This window comes from Rattus norvegicus, chromosome 1, assembly GCF_036323735.1.
Source record: "Rattus norvegicus strain BN/NHsdMcwi chromosome 1, GRCr8, whole genome shotgun sequence".
NCBI lineage: Eukaryota > Metazoa > Chordata > Mammalia > Rodentia > Muridae > Rattus > Rattus norvegicus.
In genome coordinates, this window is record NC_086019.1 from 179,729,144 (window position 1) to 179,749,848 (window position 20,705).

At 39.7% G+C, this 20,705-nt stretch overlaps 1 protein-coding gene across 6 annotated transcripts in view; it reads right to left on the reverse strand.

The window, feature by feature from the left end:
* Sox6 (SRY-box transcription factor 6) overlaps positions 1-20,705 on the reverse strand; it is a 611,566-nt gene that overhangs the window by 571,466 nt on the left and 19,395 nt on the right. For 3 of the 6 annotated variants that reach the window (XM_039106327.2, XM_063285251.1, XM_063285245.1), the window contains exon 3: positions 19,291-19,415. The exons of the other annotated variants lie outside the window; for them this stretch is intronic. The gene's annotated coding sequence lies outside the window, so the exon portion shown is untranslated. The remainder of the gene's footprint in view (positions 1-19,290; positions 19,416-20,705) is intronic. 6 annotated transcript variants of the gene reach the window in all.

Sequence of the window (20,705 nt, forward strand, 5' to 3'; positions counted from 1 at the left end):
AATGACCAACTAGATTACTTTTAATGCTTGTTGTAGTATCTTTTTATCTCTAATTTTATTGAGTCTTTTTTTTGGTTAGTTTGGCTATGGGTTTGTTGATTATCCTTATCTTTTCCCAAAAAACCTTTGTTTCATTGGTTCCTTATTGTTTACAGACTCATTATATTAATTTATCACCTGATCTTTACTATTTTTCTCCACTGACTAATGTGGGCATAAGCTTACTCTCATTTTTTTCTGAGGCCTTTAGTGCATCATTGAATTATTCTATTTATTCCTGATTTTTTTATTATTTTAGTTATTTAATTTATTGAGTTATTATTTCAAATAGAATCTAATTTTCAAATGGACCCATTAAAGAAAGTTAAACCCATGTCCAAACATTTGTATACCCATTTCATCCATGTTAAATGTTGGTAGAAAGTTGCTCAACCTACCTTTTTTTTCCCTCCATCTTTATTAAATTGGGTATTTCTTGTTTACATTTCAATTGTTATTACCTTTTCCGGTTTCCAGGCCAAAATCCCCTTAACCTCGCCCCCTCCCCTTCTCTACGGGTGTTCCCCTCCCCATCCTCCCCCCATTACTGCCCTCCCCCCAACAATCCCGTTCACTGGGGGTTCAGTCTTGGCAGGACCAAGGGCTTCCCCTTCCACTGGTGCCCTTACTAGGCTATTCATTGCTGCCTATGAGGTCAGAGTCCAGGGTCAGTCCATGTATAGTCTTTAGGTAGTGGCTTAGTCCCTGGAAGCTCTGGTTGGTTGGCATTGTTGTTCATATGGGGTCTCAAGCCCCTTCAAGCTCTTTCAGTCCTTTCTCTGATTCCTTCAACGGGGGTCCCGTTCTCAGTTCAGTGGTTTGCTGCTGGTATTCGCCTATGTATTTGCCGTATTCTGGCTGTGTCTCTCAGGAGAGATCTACATCCGGTTCCTGTTGGCCTGCACTTCTTTGCTTCATCCATCTTGTCTAGTTTGGTGGCTGTATATGTACGGGCCACGTGTGGGGCAGGCTCTGAATGGGTGTTCCTTTAGCCTCTGTTCTAAACTTTGCCTCCTTATTCCCTCCCAAGGGTATTCTTGTTCCCCTTTTAAAGAAGGAGTGAAGCATTCGAATTTTGGTCATCCTTCTTGAGTTTCACATGTTCTGTGCATCTAGGGTAATTCGAGCATTTGGGCTAATATCCACTTATCAGTGAGTGCATACCATGTGTGTTTTTCTGTGATTGGGTTACCTCACTCAGGATGATATTTTCCAGGTCCATCCATTTGCCTATGAATTTTATAAAGTCATTGTTTTTGATAGCTGAGTAATATTCCATTGTGTAGATGTACCACATTTTCTGTATCCGTTCCTCTGTTGAAGGGCATCTGGGTTCTTTCCAGCTTCTGGCTATTATAAATAAGGCTGCGATGAACATAGTGGAGCACGTGTCTTTGTTAAATGTTGTGGCATCTTTTGGGTATATGCCCAAGAGAGGTATAGCTGGGTGGTCAGGTAGTGCAATGTCCAATTTTCTGAGGAACCTCCAGACTGATTTCCAGAATGGTTGTACCGGTCTGCAATCCCACCAACAATGGAGGAGTGTTCTTCTTTCTCCACATCCTTGCCAGCATCTGCTGTCCCAGGAGTTTTTGCCATTCTGACTAGTGTGAGGTGGAATCTCAGGGTTGTTTTGATTTGCATTTCCCTTATGACTAAAGATGTTGAACATTTCTTTAGATGCTTCTCAGTCATTCAGCATTCCTCAGCTGTGAATTCTTTGTTTAGTTCTGAACCCCATTTTTAATAGGGTTATTTGTCTCCCTGCGGTCTAGCTTCTTGAGTTCTTTGTATATTTTGGATATAAGCCCTCTATCTGTTGTAGGATTGGTAAAGATCTTTTCCCAATCTGTTGGTTGCCGTTTTGTCCTAACCACAGTGTCCTTTGCCTTACAGAAGCTTTGTAGTTTTATGAGATCCCATTTGTCGATTCTTAGAGCAAAATCCATTGGTGTTTTGTTCATATTCCTGACTTTTTAATGTGCACACATTCATTCTTATAAACTTCTCTCTTAGAACTACCAAAGATTTGGGTTTGTTGGTTTTATTTTTATTTGATTCCAGGAACATTTTAAATTCCCTTCTGGGTTTTTCAGTGACCCACTAATAATTCTGGCATGTTCAGTCCCCACATGTTAGTATAGTTTCCTGTATTTTTCTATTGATTTCAAGTTTTTTATTGATTTCTAGCTCCATTATGACCTAAAATTACTTTGAATTCTTGTAGTATGGAAGATTCTATGTCTGTTATGACCATTTTTCTCTATGATACAGGATAACTCTAAAGACCACTGATGGGGGTTGGGAGAATCTAGATTATTGATTAATGACAGTGAGGTTGAAGTCACCTTGTATTACTATATCTGGAGCCATGAGGGTCCTCTGTTTCTGTATGCCTATTAATATTTGTTTTATAAAACTGGGTATATTCATGTTCCCTGCATGCATCAATATATCGATATATCTTATTGATGGACTATTTACTTCTATGATATTACTCATTCTCTTCAAATATATTAAAATTTTTCTCCTCTAATTTTGACTTAAAATATGCCTTGTTCGGTATGTTACTGGGGCTTGGTATGTGGGGATATCATTTCATCTGTAATTGCTAAGACATTGGTGGCCGCATGCTGGCCAATGAGCATAGGAAAAGTATCTATGGCATTTCTGAGCATAAGTCTTAATAGCCTGGAAAGGATTTGTTATTTACTTTTTCTTCTACAATGACAACTAGCAATACTTTAAATACAAATTGGCCTATTGACCTATATCCATGCATGAAGAATACAAACACAGAAATGTCTGATCAAACTGATCAGCACAGAACATATAAAATTATTAGAAAACACTTCTAGTTGCACACTAATGGTCCTATATGGTCACCTGTAAATAGACTTAGTGATTTGCATTTAACTTAGTTTAATCCATAGTGAAGCAGATATTTTACTTTCTTTTGATTTATTTTAATTTATTCTTACTTATATACAATTGTATGCTCTCAACTAATGTGTTGAAACTCCTGACTCCCAATGTAACTAACTGTATTTGGAATTGAGGCCTATATTAAAGTATGGTAGTGAGCTTTCTGTCATTGTAATTAAGTATCTGAGATAATTAAGTAAAAAAGAAAAAGGCTGTATTGTGGCCCAGAACTTTGAAGGTTCTGATTCAACTATTACTGTTTCCTTTGCTGTAGGCCTCTGGCAACACAGCACTGTGTCAGGTGTATGTACCTGAACTAAACCATTACAAAGACCGAACCTTGAATTCACAGACCTGTGTGGGACATTTGACATCCAAACTCTAACAAGTCATAAGGGTGGAACTGGTCCCGTAGGATTCATGTTCATATTAGAAGAAACAAAAGAGAGTCCAGACTTTCTCTTTGCCCAGCATGGCAGACACAGCAGTACAATTTCCATCTGCAAATCATGAAGACAGCCCTTACCAGGAACAGAGCTCTTCCGGTCTTGGGTTAGGACCTCTAGCTTTCAGAAAAGTGAGCAATACACTTCTACCAGAACTATGCTTATCTCTTTCTCTGTGGTCTATTAGGGCAGCCTGAGTAGACCCTGGAAATTCTGCTGTTCTCTAATTTCTTCTGTTGATTACTTAGTTTTTCAAATGTATTTATTTGATGTTCTTCCTTTTTTCTAATAAAAATAATTTATAAAATGTCTGGTTCAAGAGTCAGCTCAAGAGTGTTTGCCTGTATGTATAAGGCTATGGATTCCATGCCCAATAGTGAAAATGTAATCATTAAAAGTATTTCTGGGTTGGGGATTTAGCTCAGCCATAGAGCGCTTGCCTAGTGAGCGCAAGGCCCTGGGTTTGGTCCCCAGCTCCGAAAAAAAGAAAAAAAAGGTATTTCTAAGGGGCTGGAGAGATGGCTCAGCAGTTGGGAGCTCTGGCTGCTCTTCCAGAGGATCAGGTTCAGTTCTCAGCATCCACATGGGAGTTCATAACTGCCTGTGGCTCCAGTTCCAAGACATCCAACACCTTCACACAGACATACGCACAAGCAAAACACCAATACATGTAAAATAAAAATGAAAGTATTTTTAAAATAAATGGAAAATAAAATAAAAATAATCTTTAAAATAAAATTTTAAAATAATAAACACTACTTTGATATTTTATAACCATTAAATTCATAACACTACATTTTAATACTTTCTACAATATCAATCCATTAATTAATGTTTTACAATTTCTGAATATGTGATTCTCTTTTCTAGTTTTACTTACTCATCTTATTGATCTGAGTTAATTACACTGAGAATTTGGTATGACTTTAAAATCTGTTAAGATTATTTTGTTGTCTAGTATATGCTTAATTTTAAATATATTTCATACATAAATAAAAGGAGCAAATGTAACCTCTTGGTGGGTAAATGTACATTGAGTTGGTTTATTAAATGTGTTATTTTCAAATCTTTTGGATCTGCTTGATAGATACCAAGGAGGAAGTGTTAGAATCATCTGCCAATTCCTCCTTTCAGTTCTAGGAACTTTACAATGATACATGTTGGAGTCAAATCCAGTTAGAAGAGTACACATTAAAAGTTTAATATAGAGCTGGGTAGTGATGGCACACAGCTTTAGTCCCAGCTCTTGGGAGGCAGAGGCAGGCAAATCTCTGTGAGTTCAAGGCCAGCCTGTTCAACAGAACTAGTTCCAGGACAGCCAGAGCTATACAGTGAAACCCTGTCTAAAGCAAGCAAACAAGCAAACAGACAAAAGGTTTACTATGGGCTGAGAAATTGCTCAGTGGTCAAGACCAGTTGCTGCCCCTCCCCAGAGCCTGAAGAGAATCCTCAGCACCAGTGTTAGTTGGTTCAGGACGGCCTGTAATCCAGCTCCAGGCGCTCTGACCCCTTCTGGCCTCAGCCCTGCGTATACACAAGTGTACATAAATGAAAGTTACATATTTGGAATTATGTATGACACTATATACCTATAACCCCAGCACTCAAAAGGCTGAAGGCAAGAGGATCACTAATCTGAGGTCAACAGAGGCAACACAGTTTCACAAGTAAATTAAATTTCATCTACTGTTGTTTCATAACTTTTATTTTTAATTTTTCTTTATTCTCATATATAGTTCTAATTATAATAATTTCCATTCTTACTTTACATATTTTATTATTTTTAAATGAAAACATTATTTGTATTTGAGGTGAAAAGCTAATCTTTTTAAATATTCAAAAATGGTAGTCTGTTCTTTTATTATCATACAATTACTTTATCTCTAATAATTACTATGTCTGTAGTTTGCAACTTCCGACTTTAAAGTGCCTTTCTCTCTAACTCTGAAGTATTTAACTGAAGTATTTTCCCCAGCTCTACTGCTCATCCTGTCTTTGTTTCATAAACAGCTGCATAAGTCCTACACACACCTGACGTCGTCGGACAAATGCAGTAAGTGCCATTATGTCTGTACTTTGGGCTACCTACATCATCGTTCTCTGTTGTGTGCCCTCCTGAGTTGTTTCTTCTTTTGTTCATTTACTCTTTCCTCTGGATCCACTGGACGACTGTGTGTTTCGATTTCTGTTACTCTGACTGGGACTTCCAAGACAAGGTTGAATGAATGAAGTAAAATTGGGCATCCTGCTCTTTCTCTGGGTCTTAGGGAGAGATTTTATTTTCTTTTTTTTTTTCTTTTTCCCGGAGCTGGGGACCGAACCCAGGGCCTTGCACTTGCTAGGCAAGCGCTCTACCACTGAGCTAAATCCTCTTAGGGAGAGATTTTTGATGTTCATGTCCAGTATGATGTCAGCTATGGGCCTCTTTGTGGCCTCTCTCTGCCATCAACCTATACTCAATCTGTTCTGATAAGGGCAGCTGGATTTTAAGGAATGCTTCTCTATTGAGATGACATGTGGTTTGTGCCCTCCATTCTGCTGATGTAAGGTGTCACATTTAGGAATTTGCCTGTATTGAACCTTCCTTGTACTCCGGTGATTACTATTCTTAGTCAAGGCATCTCATCCGCCTGTGCCCTGCTGAGTAGTGTTCTATTCAGGATTTTTTTCAACTGTTATCCAAGAATGTTTGCCCACAGCTTTCATTTTGGGAGCATTGTCTGATTTTGTTACCTGAGTGTTGTCATGATTCTGTCTTTGCAGAATATATTTGGAGGAAAAAATTCCTCCCCTTTGACATTTTGAAATACTTTAATTAAAAACTGGCATCAATTCTAAAATGTTGAATATAAATGTAGCAATGAGTCTCTTTGGCCCTGGACTTTTCGTGTTGAGAGACCTTTAATTACTCATTAGGGATTGTTGGGGGAACACTCTCTCTCTCTCTCTCTCTCTCTCTCTCTCTCTCTCTCTCTCTCTCTCTGTGTGTGTGTGTGTGTGTGTGTGTGTGTGTGTGTGTGTGTGTGTGCATGTCATAATGCATGCTTGTGGATGTCAGAGGACAACTTGTGGAAAGTCAGTTCTGTCCTTCCACCATGAGGTTCTGGAGGAGAAGTCTCAGGTCTCCAGGCTTGGTTACAGCGTCCTTACCTGCTGAGCCATCTCAGAGCCCATTCCTCCATTTCCGAAGCGTGTGTTTACTCCCTAGAGTAGTTCTTTCCCCATCAGCGCTGTGAATAACCCCTTCTACTTCCCCATGATCTACACTGTGACTTCCACAGAGAAGTAGGCTGTCAAGTAGAAACACCCTTTTTGTTTGTTTGTTTTGTTGTTGTTGTTATTGTTTTTGCTTCTTTGAGGTTCTTGTCTTTAAGCTTTATTATGATATGTCATAGGATAGACTTCGTTGAGTTTATCTGGCTAGTGTCCTTTTACCTTCATGTACCTGGGTATTTACATCTTTCTCTAGGTCATCTTTTTTTTTAACATGTTTATTACCCATTTGGTAAGGTCAAGGATCACTTGAAACATAACAGCCTGAATACTACAAGTATGATCCATACATGCAATTCTCTTCGAAATACTTGCTTTTTTAATGATGTACCAGACTTCCTGTCAGTCCTTCAATCCTCCTCATTCTTGGGACTTTTTTTTCCTCTTTCAACTGTGTTTTTAAATAGCCCATCCTGGGTCTCAGTGGTTACTTCTGTTTGATGTGTTCTGCTATAGCACCTTCCGCTGTGTTTATCACTTCGTCGATGTGTCCTGCTATGAGTGCCTTCTATTGTGTTTATCATTTTACTGAGTATACTTTTTAGTTCAAGGATTACTGTTGGCTTTTTTTATTACTTCAATCTTTCTGTTACGTTTCTCTGATAAAAGCACTGAGTTCTTTCTCTGAATTTTCTTGTAGTTCACTAGGTTTTCTTATATTTTTGGTTGTGAGCCTAGCCTTTAACGGCTGAGCCATCTCTCCAGCCCGTTCACTAGGTTTTCTTAAAACAACCCTTTGAAACATTTTTGCCCGAAGTTCACACATATTGACAGCCTTATGAACAGTTTTTGCTGCTTTATTTTAGTCCATTAGGTAGGATGCTACTGGAACCATGTTGGTATGTGAAGGGGTTTCTCCTCTGAAGAGTGGATTTTTATTGTACTCTTTGTAGTCTGGATTTGTGCCTGTCCTCCCAGGAGTTCTAAGCAGGGTGCTTCCTGTCACAGTGAGTCATTGCCACTATCTCAGTACTGATGCATCCATCACTGGCAAGGTTTCCTGTGGCTACAATCAGTGTACTGCTACTATCTCAGCACTAGAGGGATCTCCAAGCCCACGTTTGCCAAAAATCCAGCTCACATGTTTAGGGGGCTCTGAGGGAGAGCTTTTAAAGGGTCAGTGCATTCTTGCACACCTCCACAGGGAAGATTCAACACATGCAAACCAAAAAATGTGGTACATCATGCAACAGAACCAAGGATTAACCACCATATGGCCATCTCCATAGATTTAGAAAGGGTATTCCTTAAAACTTGCCATCCATTTAGGAAAAGAAAACTGGACAATTTAGGTACTTAGAAGTCCATATATAACATAAAACTAAATATGGAAATGGCAATCACTTTCTATCTAAACTCTGGACAAGATAAGGATATACACTTCCACCACCTTTCCCTTCTATGTTGCTGAACAGAACTCCAAAGCCTTGTACATGCTACATCCCCGGTGACCAGTGCACAATACAATGCTTTCCCCCACTTTCATTCAACATGTTCCTGAAGTCTTCACCAACACTATCAAACAACAGAAGTAAATAGAGGACATCACAACGAGAAAGATGGTGTCAAACTGTCTCTGTTTAAAAAACATGATATGAAAAAGCCTAGGGGCCTGACAAACCCATGTCAAACTAATAAAAGTCACCATGTTGAAGGACACCAAACTCAATATACAAAAATAAGCAGTGTTTTTATAAACTAACAATTTTTTGAAATTAGGAAAGCAGTATTACTCAAAGTAACTAGTAAGTAAATAAATAACAGGAATAAACCTAACTAAGGGAGTAAAAGATCTGTACAACAAACATGATGAGAGGCTGGGAAGGCACTCAGTCTGTAACTACATTACTGGCAAGCTTGAGGACCTGAGTTTGATCCCTAGAATCCACATCTTTTAAAGAGAGAAATCTGGGAGCTGGAGAAGTGGTGCAGCAGTTAAAAGCTCTTGCTAGCTTTTACAGAGGACTCTGGTTGGGTTCCCTGCACCCATGTCAGGCAGCTCACAACTACCTGTACTCCAGTTCCAGGGGACTCAGTGCCATCTTCTGGACTCTGTAGGTGCCTGCACATATGTGACAGGCATACACATGTACACACACAAGTTAAAAATGAAACCACAGGGGCTGGAGAGATAGCTCAGCAGTTAAGAGCACTGACTGCTCTTCCAGAGGTCCTAAGTTCAAATCCCAGCAACCATATGGTAGCTCTTGACCATCTGTAAGAGATCTGATGCCCTCTTCTGGTGTGTCTGAAGACAGCTAGTTTACTTATATATAATGAATAAATAAATTAAAAAAAATAAAACCACAGTCTTGGGGGTTGGAGTAATGGCTCAGTGCTTAAGATGGCTTGCTGTTCTTCTAGGGGATCTAAGTTGAGTTCCCAAATACCAATGACAGGCAGCTTACAACTTTCTGAAACCCCCATTACAAGTGAGGTGATGCATTTCTGGCCACTACAGGCATCTACATACATAGCATCTACACCCAGACATATAGGCATAAATGAAAATTAATAAAAACAAGTAAACAAACATCTCTTGTGGATTGTTGTCTATCTACAGATGAAGGCAGGCACAATATAAGACAAGGCCTGTGATTGTGCAGTGAAAAAGTAAGGCAGGAGCAGAGTTTTGGAAAGAGGAGGGAGAGAGGAGAAAGAAGAACCACCAAGATGGAGGAGGAAAAGGATGACCCAGGTCTGTGTGGCCTTAAGGGGCCACAGGTGGTAATGAACATTTCATAAGGGATGGATTTCTATAGGACAATTGTCTTATTTAGGTGGGCAATTTATATCATTGTTAATTGGTTGTGAGTTTATTTTGTGAATGTTTTGTGGAATGAAAATTTAAGATATAAATCTAATTGATAGATTACAAGTTTATTGAGCTTCGATTTTAACAACTTACTGGGAGTTGTGATGATAACCACAGGGGTTGGATGCTGGGAATGTGAGCAGAGTCCACAGCAAGAGAGCCTCAAGATAGGCAGTCTCTGTATGGCACTGGCGCGGCAGTGACCCCCCTTGGGAACTAGAGGGATGGTGAGATCACTGCAGGGCCAGAGAGTAGCCAGTTACATCTTGGGATAAAATTGGAAACTTAGCAAGTTGGGTTGAAATGCCTTGTTGACTAACATGAAAATGCCGGCAGATGCCACATGGCCTCCTGGAGCTGGCACAGTGTGGGATGGTAGAATTTTATTGAATATTTACCACCACACTCTTTTTTAAAACATAAAGGTGATTGGTCCCTCAGGACGACTATGACCACGTGCGTGGGCACGCATACACACATAGACACAGACACAGACACAGACACAGACACAGACACACACACACACACACACACACACACACACACACAGTGATAAAAACACTATTGAGAACCACTAAAGAGGGACCACAGTATAGCTCAGTGGGAGAGTTCATTCTGAACATATGAGGGTTGGATTCAATCTCAAAAACTGAGAGACAAAAGCAAAGAGGGGTATTGAAGAGGACACAAAAAATAAAAGAAAGAAAGAAAGAAAAGAAAAGAAAACCCATGGAAAAGACATGTCACATTCATGGGTTAGAATAGCCACCATTCTTTAAACACCCATACTTTACATTTGCTGTACTCTTTTCAACACATCAGTGGCATTGTTCACTCTCACGTAGAAATAGAACCCTCAAATGCAAATGCGAAACACACTGAGGCTCCATCTTAGCTTAGGTTAAATGTTTGTGTTCAAGAAATCAAAGAAGCCATATGTGATGGGGCTTTATATATCACTAATGAGGATATAAATTAGTGCAGCCACTATGAAAGTCAGTATGGAGGCTCCTCAAAAACTTAAAGACAGAAATGCAGTGTGATCCAGCTACAGCTGCCTAGGTTACTGCTCTAGGGATTCTGAGTCAGTGTCCCACAGAGACACAGCACATCTATATTAACTGCTTCACTATTCACAGTACCCTAGATGTCCATCAACAGAGGGAAGGATTAAAAAAACCAGTGTTTATGTAACTGTGGAATTCTGTGGCACTTCAAGGAAGATTAAAATCATGGCATCTTCAGAAAAATATATATAACTGAAAATCATGAAGTAATAAGGCAAATTCATAAAAACAAAATCACATTTTCTCTCATGTGTATAACCTAGACTAAATTATGTGCGTGTGCATATCCATGACAAAGATGGAAAGGTATCCTGGAGAGGAGAAGAGGTCTAAGGGGAATGAAAGGAACGCACAAAAAGCAGTGGAGTCTGTTTCAAAAGCAGAAGAGACTATTTGGGAAAAGGAAGGGGACCAGAGAGAATGGAGCAGGGACGGAGAAGGACAAGTGGACAAATAAGAATGAAGGCATGATTTTAGATGTATGCATGACAATGACACAAAGAAAGTCACTTCTTTGCTTGCTAAGCTAAAAGTTATTTCAAAAAAAAAAATAACTGAGCCTGGAAACAACCTGAATGCTCTTCAGCAGCAAGTGGAACCTCTGTAAAAATGAAGTGTGAGTCCACAGATATGACCCAAGCCACACATGCTCCTCGGGTGGAGAGCACAGGCATGTGCTGAATAAAATCACCTACTAAAGCTGATAAACAACTTCAGCAAAGTGGCTGGGTATAAAATTAACTCAAATAAATCAGTTGCCTTCCTCTATACAAAAGAGAAACAAGCCAAGAAAGAAATTAGGGAAACGACACCCTTCATAATAGACCCAAATAATATAAAGTACCTCGGTGTGACTTTAACCAAGCAAGTAAAAGATCTGTACAATAAGAACTTCAAGACACTGAGGAAAGAAATTGAAGAAGACCTCAGAAGATGGAAAGATCTCCCATGCTCATGGATTGGCAGGATTAATATGGTAAAAATGGCCATTTTACCAAAAGCAATCTACAGATTCAATGCAATCCCCATCAAAATACCAATCCAATTCTTCAAAGAGTTAGACAGAACAATTTGCAAATTCATCTGGAATAACAAAAAACCTAGGATAGCTAAAGCTATCCTCAACAATAAAAGGACTTCAGGGGGAATCACTATCCCTGAACTCAAGCAGTATTACAGAGCAATAGTGATAAAAACTGCATGGTATTGGTACAGAGACAGACAGATAGACCAATGGAATAGAATTGAAGACCCAGAAATGAACCCACACACCTATGGTCACTTGATTTTTGACAAAGGAGCCAAAACCATCCAATGGAAAAAAGATAGTATTTTCAGCAAATGGTGCTGGTTCAACTGGAGGGCAACATGTAGAAGAATGCAGATCGATCCATCCTTATCACCCTGTACAAAGCTTAAGTCCAAGTGGATCAAGGACCTCCACATCAAACCAGACACACTCAAACTAATAGAAGAAAAACTAGGGAAGCATCTGGAACACATGGGCACTGGAAAAAATTTCCTGAACAAAACACCAATGGCTTATGCTCTAAGATCAAGAATCGACAAATGGGATCTCATAAAACTGCAAAGCTTCTGTAAGGCAAAGGACACTGTGGTTAGGACAAAACGGCAACCAACAGATTGGGAAAAGATCTTTACCAATCCTACAACAGATAGAGGCCTTATTTCCAAAATATACAAAGAACTCAAGAAGTTAGACCGCAGGGAAACAAATAACCCTATTAAAAAATGGGGTTCAGAGCTAAACAAAGAATTCACAGCTGAGGAATGCCGAATGGCTGAGAAACACCTAAAGAAATGTTCAACATCTTTAGTCATAAGGGAAATGCAAATCAAAACAACCCTGAGATTTCACCTCACACCAGTGCGATTGGCTAAGATCAAAAACTCAGGTGACAGCAGATGCTGGCGAGGATGTGGAGAAAGAGGAACACTCCTCCATTGTTGGTGGGATTGCAGACTGGTAAAACCATTCTGGAAATCAGTCTGGAGGTTCCTCAGAAAATTGGACATTGAACTGCCTGAGGATCCAGCTATACCTCTCTTGGGCATATACCCAAAAGATGCCTCAACATATAAAAGAGACACGTGCTCCACTATGTTCATCGCAGCCTTATTTATAATAGCCAGAAGCTGGAAAGAACCCAGATGCCCTTCAACAGAGGAATGGATACAGAAAATGTGGTACATCTACACAATGGAATATTACTCAGCTATCAAAAACAACGAGTTTATGAAATTCGTAGGCAAATGGTTGGAACTGGAAAATATCATCCTGAGTGAGCTAACCCAATCACAGAAAGACATACATGGTATGCACTCATTGATAAGTGGCTATTAGCCCAAATGCTTGAATTACCCTAGATCCCTAGAACAAACGAAACTCAAGACGGATGATCAAAATGTGAATGCTTCACTCCTTCTTTAAATGAGGAAAAAGAATACCCTTGGCAGGGAAGGGAGAGGCAAAGATTAAAACAGAGACTGAAGGAACACCCATTCAGAGCCTGCCCCACATGTGGCCCATACATATACAGCCACCCAATTAGACAAGATGGATGAAGCAAAGAAGTGCAGACCGACAGGAGCCGGATGTAGATCGCTCCTGAGAGACACAGCCAGAATACAGCAAATATAGAGGCGAATGCCAGCAGCAAACCACTGAACTGAGAATAGGTCCCCTATTGAAGGAATCAGAGAAAGAACTGGAAGAGCTTGAAGGGGCTCGAGACCCCAAAAGTACAACAATGCCAAGCAACCAGAGCTTCCAGGGACTAAGCCACTACCTAAAGACTATACATGGACTGACCCTGGACTCTGACCCCATAGGTAGCAATGAATATCCTAGTAAGAGCACCAGTGGAAGGGGAAGCCCTGGGTCCTGCTAAGACTGAACCCACAGTGAACTAGTCTATGGGGGGAGGGCGGCAATGGGGGGAGGGTTGGGAGGGGAACACCCATAAGGAAGGGGAGGGGGGAGGGGGATGTTTGCCCGGAAACCGGGAAAGGGAATAACACTCGAAATGTATATAAGAAATACTCAAGTTAATAAAAAAAAAAAAAGAAAAGAAAAAAGGTCCAGACAGACTGGTCCATGGTCAAGTGTCAGGGGCATTTCCTTGATTGATGAATATGGGAAAGCCCAGCTCACTGTGGGCAATGCTACCCCTGGGCTGGTGGTCTAGATGGTAAGGGCTAAGCAAATCATGGGGAACAAAAGATAAATCTTCATGGCTTCCAAGTCAGCTCCTGCCTCTAGGCTCCTGCAGCCCCGTGTCAGTTCCTGCCCTGGCTTCCCTCAGTGATTGACTGTTTTATAGAACTATAAACTAAAATAAATCCCTTTCTCCTCGAAAAAAAAAAAATCATCCCCTTATAGGATGTCAACAAGAGGCAAGATGTAACATCAGGGACACGTCTTATTCAAGCTGTGAGAAGGGAGAAGGCTTGATGAGAAAAACTTAGGGTTTGAATACATTGTTTTATATCCTGAGTGTAGTGATGGTTGCACAGCACTGTACATACACTAGAAATTAGGAACACACTAAGTCATCAAAATGTTCGTGCTATATTGTACTAAGGTTATGTGTTTTTAATAGAATCAAATTTAAATATGTCCAAGGCTTAGTGTAGACGCCTTGGCAGCACGCCCAGCACTGCTGCTCTCCTTTGCCTCCCACTGCAGCTTTGAACTTCCCCTCTCTCAGAAACTTGGCTATGGATTTAAATGTCGTTATTCATATGCAAAATGTAAGGGCTTCATGAAGGTTATCATAAGGGAAAAACAAAGTCTTCCCATCTTCTTATGCATACATTCAGATCTTGGAAGGATCTGAAGAGTGGATCCTGTCCTACTGTGATCCTCTATAAGTTAATTTATTGTCAATAGCTACAATGTCATAAGGATTCTTCCCAAGTTAAATGATAAACTTAATAAAGAACAGTTCAACTCTTCTGAATAATCTAAGGTACAACATTATAGGAAATATTTTAGAATATAATGATAACTTAAGGATTTTCAGATGTTAGGTTTTAAATCATCATTTAACAGAAAAAATATCCATTTTCCATGAAACAAACAGAGACAGAAATCATCTGGATTTCAGCCACTCATCACTCACATGGAAGTTAGAATCTGCCAATCATGAAAAGGTTCTTTTCTTTCACCTCTTAGACAGCAATAACCTTGACAATCAGATGCCCATTTTTCATAATTTACATCCCTGTGCCAAACACTGTTTTCTCCTTTCACCTTTATCTTTCTAATTAAAATGAAAGATCAGGGAGCTGGTTCAGTACCTAACAGTACTAGCAGCTCTTTCAGAGGACTGAGGCTCAGTTCCCAGCAGCCATTTGGTGGCTTGCAACAATCTGTAACTCCAGTCACAGGGAATAATAGAGGGTGACAAATAGCTTGCCTGGCCTATTCCTAACCTCCTGAAATTAAATAAGATTACATCAAATAAAGGCACTGGCTCTGTGACTCGGTAAAGTCACAGGAGGAGGAAATGGAACCAGAAAAGTAACCAGGAATGTCCAAGCAATAGAACAAACCAGGTCACTATCATTGCCTTCTTCCTCGGTGTGATTTAGGTCCTGTTCTTCACCACTAACCTAGATTCCATGTCTTTTTTCACTCAGATACACACATTTAACACAAGCATACTTACTCTACTTTTTTGAGCATTTCCTGAGGAAGAAGGCTTTGCTGGGGAAAAGCCTGCCTGATGAGTGCTAGACATTCCTGTATTCCTGAGGTCTATCGCTAACCTTTCACTCTTAGTTTCACCCTCCTGCCTTTTTCCCTTTCATCCACTCAGAATATATCTCAAGAGAATTCAAGCATAAGGCTGGCTTGTTTGCTTGCTTGCTTGCTTGCTTGCTTGTTTTAAGAGAGACGATCTGACTAAGATGCTCAGGTTGGCCTCAAACTCCTATGCTCAAGTAACCCTATACCTGGCACTACAGATTCACACCACCGTGTCCAGCTGCAGACTTGTGAATTTTTCTTTAAAACATCCTTTGCCAAAAGGGATTATGGTACACAAATCCTAGTGCTTAGGAGACAAAGTAGGTGGATCTTTGTGAGTTTAAGGCCAACTTGGACTCTATAGAGTTCTCAGGCAGCCAAGGCTAGTATCAAAACCGTCTCAAACAGACGAACAATAACAAAAGGTACTTATTGCAGACCCTAGCTACTCCTCTGTCCTATACACAGAGATGTCCAGTTGTCAAAAGTAAGAGGCTTCTTCTCCATAAACACACCCAACCATTCCATTATCTGCTGCTTGACAGCCCAGTTTCTTCTCAGTTCACTTATCTTGAGCATCTCTAGTGTCCTTCCCCAGCCCTCCTACATACACCGTAAACAACAGTCTAATGTTAATGCTATTTATAAACTGTACTATTCTCTCATTTAAAGCATTCAGTAAAGCTTAGTTCATCTATATAATTGTGCCCCCATCACCAGTTTTAGAAAGTTTTGTCACCCCCTCAAATAAACCCACATGCAACATCAGAAGCAACTCCTACCTCCCAATCCCCACCTCACCAGTAACACTCTACTTTTCATTCTGTAGATTCACTTATTCTAGCCTTTTCATTAAGTGCCATCACCTACTATGTAGCCTTTTGTGACTACTTTCAATGTCATAGCTTTTATCTTATGATTCTTTTGTTACTAATGTACACAACATATTTGCCCTCTAGGTTTAAAAGTTCACTGAAAGAAAAAGAGAATTTAGGATCACCTTCAATACCCTTCATAAAGTACTTGAAAAACAACTATAGAAATTGAGTAAATAAATATCTTTCACTTTTATTTTTTATTTTTTACTCTCATTAATCTTACTTCCTGAATATTGACATATTACTTTTTACTACGAACTATTTTATTTTTCTATATTGAAAGTTAATAGCCTTCCAAAAATAAAGGAACAAAAAGAAAGAAGGAGAAGAAAGAATTTTAAGAGCAGGGCTGGGAGAGAGTGTTGTGAAACCCAATCTTCTGGACATACCCATTGCAAACTCATGAGCTCATGGGAGACATGATTACCTGTACAAGATGGTGGTCTGTGAACACTCAGGAGAACATTCAGGAGAATGTACCTTTCAGAAACTATTAGTATTTAATCATTGCTGGGGAAGGGAGAGCCATTTTTTTCCAGTGATACCACTGTTAAGTTGCTGATGCTACAGCAAATAGCAGCCCCTTATGCTCATGCAAGCAACTTCATTAGATTCAGTGGGTCACACAATCAAAACAAAACCAAATCAAAACACAAGAAAGTAAAGGAGGAGATGCTGGGAAGAAGTGGTTTAACAGTGGGAGGGGTGAGAGAGTAATTGGGGTGAAGATAACCAAATACAGTGTGTGTGTGTGTGTGTGTGTGTGTGTGTGTGTGTGTGTAAGAGACAGAGACAGAGAGACAGAGACAGACAGAGACAGAGACAGAGACAGAGACAGAGACTCAGAATACCGGGCAATGGAAGGTTACACCTTTAATCCCAGCACTTGAGAGGCAGAGGCAAGCCTGTTCTACAGAGCAAGTTCCAGGACAGCCAAGGTTATACCAGGAAACTGTCTCGAAAAAAACCAAAGGGAAGGTGAGGAAGACTGACAGAGAATGTTTCTGCTCCTCCTCAATAGTTAGGTCTTCTGTTATTGTTCTTGTTCTCGTTGCTGTTGCTGTTGCTAATGTTGTTGTCTTAATAGTTATCACTGGGCGGGGGAATGTGGAGGTCATAGGATGACTTGAAAGAATTGGTTCCCCTTTACCATGTGAATATAGGGTGTAGAACTTAGGTCAATGGGTCTGGCAGCCAAAGTCCTTAACCATCTAGTTGACTTCTTTCATTTAATTGAATTCTCTTGTCTTAAGTTGGTTCCTTCTTTGACTTACTAATTCACCTTTAGACTTGCTTTTACTTGCTTTTCTCAGCTATACTCATAGCTAGGGCAGACAAAAAAGGGACTCCTAAAAATTAAACTACTTTACTTATTTAAAGTGATAATAATGTTCATCCCTTCATCCTAAAATATTTACAAAGCATATACTATGCATCACACATACCTGTATAGGCAGTGATAATATAATATTAAACAAAATAAGTCAGGTCCTTGCTCACAGAGCTCTTGTTGTAAAGACACATAATAAATAAGGCACAGTAAATAAAAGCTATAGATATGAATGGAAAGACTAAAAAAGGTTGTAATTCTAGAGAAAGTGGAGATGGACCATCCCAGGATCCCAGAAACTTTTAAATACTAGTCATTCTTATTCTGTGTGCATGGTCATGTGTGTTTGTGTGTGTCTCTATGTCTGTCTCTGTCTCTGTCTCTGTCTCTGTCTCTGTCTCTCTCTCTCTGTCTCTGTCTCTCTCTCTCTGTCTCTCTGTCTCTCTGTCTCTGTCTCTCTCTGTCTCTCTGTCTCTGTCTCTGTCTCTCTGTCTCTCTGTCTCTCTCTCTGTCTCTCTGTCTCTCTTTCTGTCTCTCTCTCTCTCTCTCTCTCTCTCTCTCTCTCTCTTTCACACACACACACACACACACACACACACACACACACACACACACAGTTTTACCCCAGGCTCATATGCTCTGACTCCTGCTCCCCAGCTGGTGCACTATTTTGGGAGGCTGTAGAAGCTAGCACAGGCTGAGACTAGCAGAAGAAAAGTAGCTTACTTAAATAGGCTCCTGAGAGTAAATTACCCTGGCTTCTTCCTGCCATCCACTCGGCTTCACAGCCACAGATTAAGCAGCTTCTGCCACAGTGCCTTCCCCAACACAATGGACTGAAATCAGTGTACAAGTACACTTTTCTTCTCTACTCTTCCACAGCAACAAGAAAAGTAACTAGTGAAATGCTTAGGTAATAAAAAAATACATTACAAGTCTATGTAACTCTAGGGCTAAGTCCTAATTCAGTGGTATAGTAAATTCCTAGCATGTATAAAGCCTCGAGTTAGATCTCTCAGAATAGCCATTTTAAAAAAATCTATAATATCACGAACATCCATAATTTCATAGATTGATAATTTTTAGATAATTATACTTAAAAGTATAATTCTTTGATTAAAAAGTAATCATAACTTCAATCAATTTAAATTTAACCTATTGTTTCTATTGATAAGTTATAAGAATAGCATTTGCTTTAATTTTTCTAAATACAGTAAAAAATTTAAATTGTCTTGCATTGAATCAGTAAAACTTTTATACTTTGATAAATTAGTTCTTTAAAACACTTTATATCCTCTTTAAAACAACATCTGATGAGTTTTATTCTAGGCACAAATTTCCTTATCTAATGTTTTTTGTTTGTTTACTTATTTATTTATAGAGAGGGTCTCACTATGTAGCCCTAGCTGGCCTGGAGCTCACTGTGTACAGCAGGCTGCACTCACACTCAGAGCCTTCCTGCCCCTGCCCCTGCCCCTGCCCCTGCCCCTGCCCCTGCCCCTGCCCCTGCCCCTGCCCCTGCCCCTGCCTGCCGGACTCTGTTGACCTCACTGTCACTCCTTTCCCCAAGTTACCACTTCTCTTCTGGGTTGGGGATACTTTTTTTTTACTTTTCAAAAGCCTGAAATAGGCCTGTGTGAGCAAATATATCTTTCCACAGCACCATTATCACTGTGAATAAGTAAACTAGTTCAACTGAGATGAGTCTCCCCATTGTGTGGCTCAGGCTGGTCTCGAACTCACAGTTGTCCTGGCCAGGTCTCTTGAGTGCTGGGATTATAGGCAAATTGCCATGCCCAGTCAAGGCTGGAGCTACAGCAGTGGTCTTCTTTCCATTGTAGCCCAGTTCTTCCTTTTTCTCAGGAATACTTCAAAATGATGTAAAAAAAAAAAAAAAACAAAAAACTCTTCACATGGAATTTCAGTTCATATGTCACAAATTTAAGCAACTACACCTTATGTTATTTAAAATAAATTAGCAGTTCCTCCTGATTCCTTTGTTTAGCTAAGAAAAGAGATACAGTTCATTTTCAATGTGAAACCTGGTATACTATTCAAATCATGTCGTGTGTCAAAGAAAAATAACGACCTTAATGAGGAATGTGAAAAATAAAATAAAGAACAAGGAGAACCCATTAGTTTAAAGATACAAGGAGCAGCCAAAGATGACAAACATTCCTGAAATTCAAAACACGGTGGGAGAGGGATAGGCACCGAAACACATAAATCGCTGTTTTGAATTCTCTTTCTCTGTGGGTATAATTGTACCTTATTTTCTTATAATGATTTATTGAGGTAAATATTCTGTATGGTTTAACAGCTACAGCTTCAAAGTGTCAGGCACAAGCTCTCCTTTATTCATGAGGCAGCTGAGTATTGGGATGTGAATTCACTTCTGTATTCTGGGACTTGGCAAAGTTTGTTTTAAGGTCCTTATAAAGAATTCATGTTGATGCAGTCTATTCAAATGTGAAAAACACTGTGCTGTAATGAGTGAAATAGAAAACCTTTACAGTAATTCTGCAGAAAAAGTAAATAAACTGAAGTAAGACACACAGAATTACTTTCAGCAAAGTACAGAAGGCCCCTGCGTTAATCTTAATGTACCTTTTCAGGCTTAAGAGATGCCTACAGTCCCATCACTGGGTGGCCACTAAGCTGGGGAGTGAATTTAATATTAAGACAAAAAAAGAAAATGATCAGAATTAGAATAAACCTTAGTAATAGTCACCTGAAGTCTTCTGGGCTGATTTTCAATATGCACAGACTGCTGTTCTGGGACCAAAGTCTGTCCAAAAGCAACTAGTAAGAACTATCACATGCCAGATAGAAACTTCTTAGTTTTGAAAGGGGAAATAAGTAATTACATTTGCTTTAAAAGTCCCATGCTAAAGAAGTTAGACACAGACACCTAAGACATAGAGAGATTCAAGTAACTCTGCCTGTCTAAGCCAAGCCTTTATGTAAGAAATTCATAGTTTTGCTAGGAAATATGCATACCTTCAATATATAACCTATATGAACAGTAGCTCCTGATGCATCCATACTCCTACCTATGGGCCACAGTAGCACTGTGACTCTAGGACCCAACTTAATTACCTGCACTCACGGCTAACAACTCACAAATGCCTCAATCTCCAACTCCAGGGAATCTGATA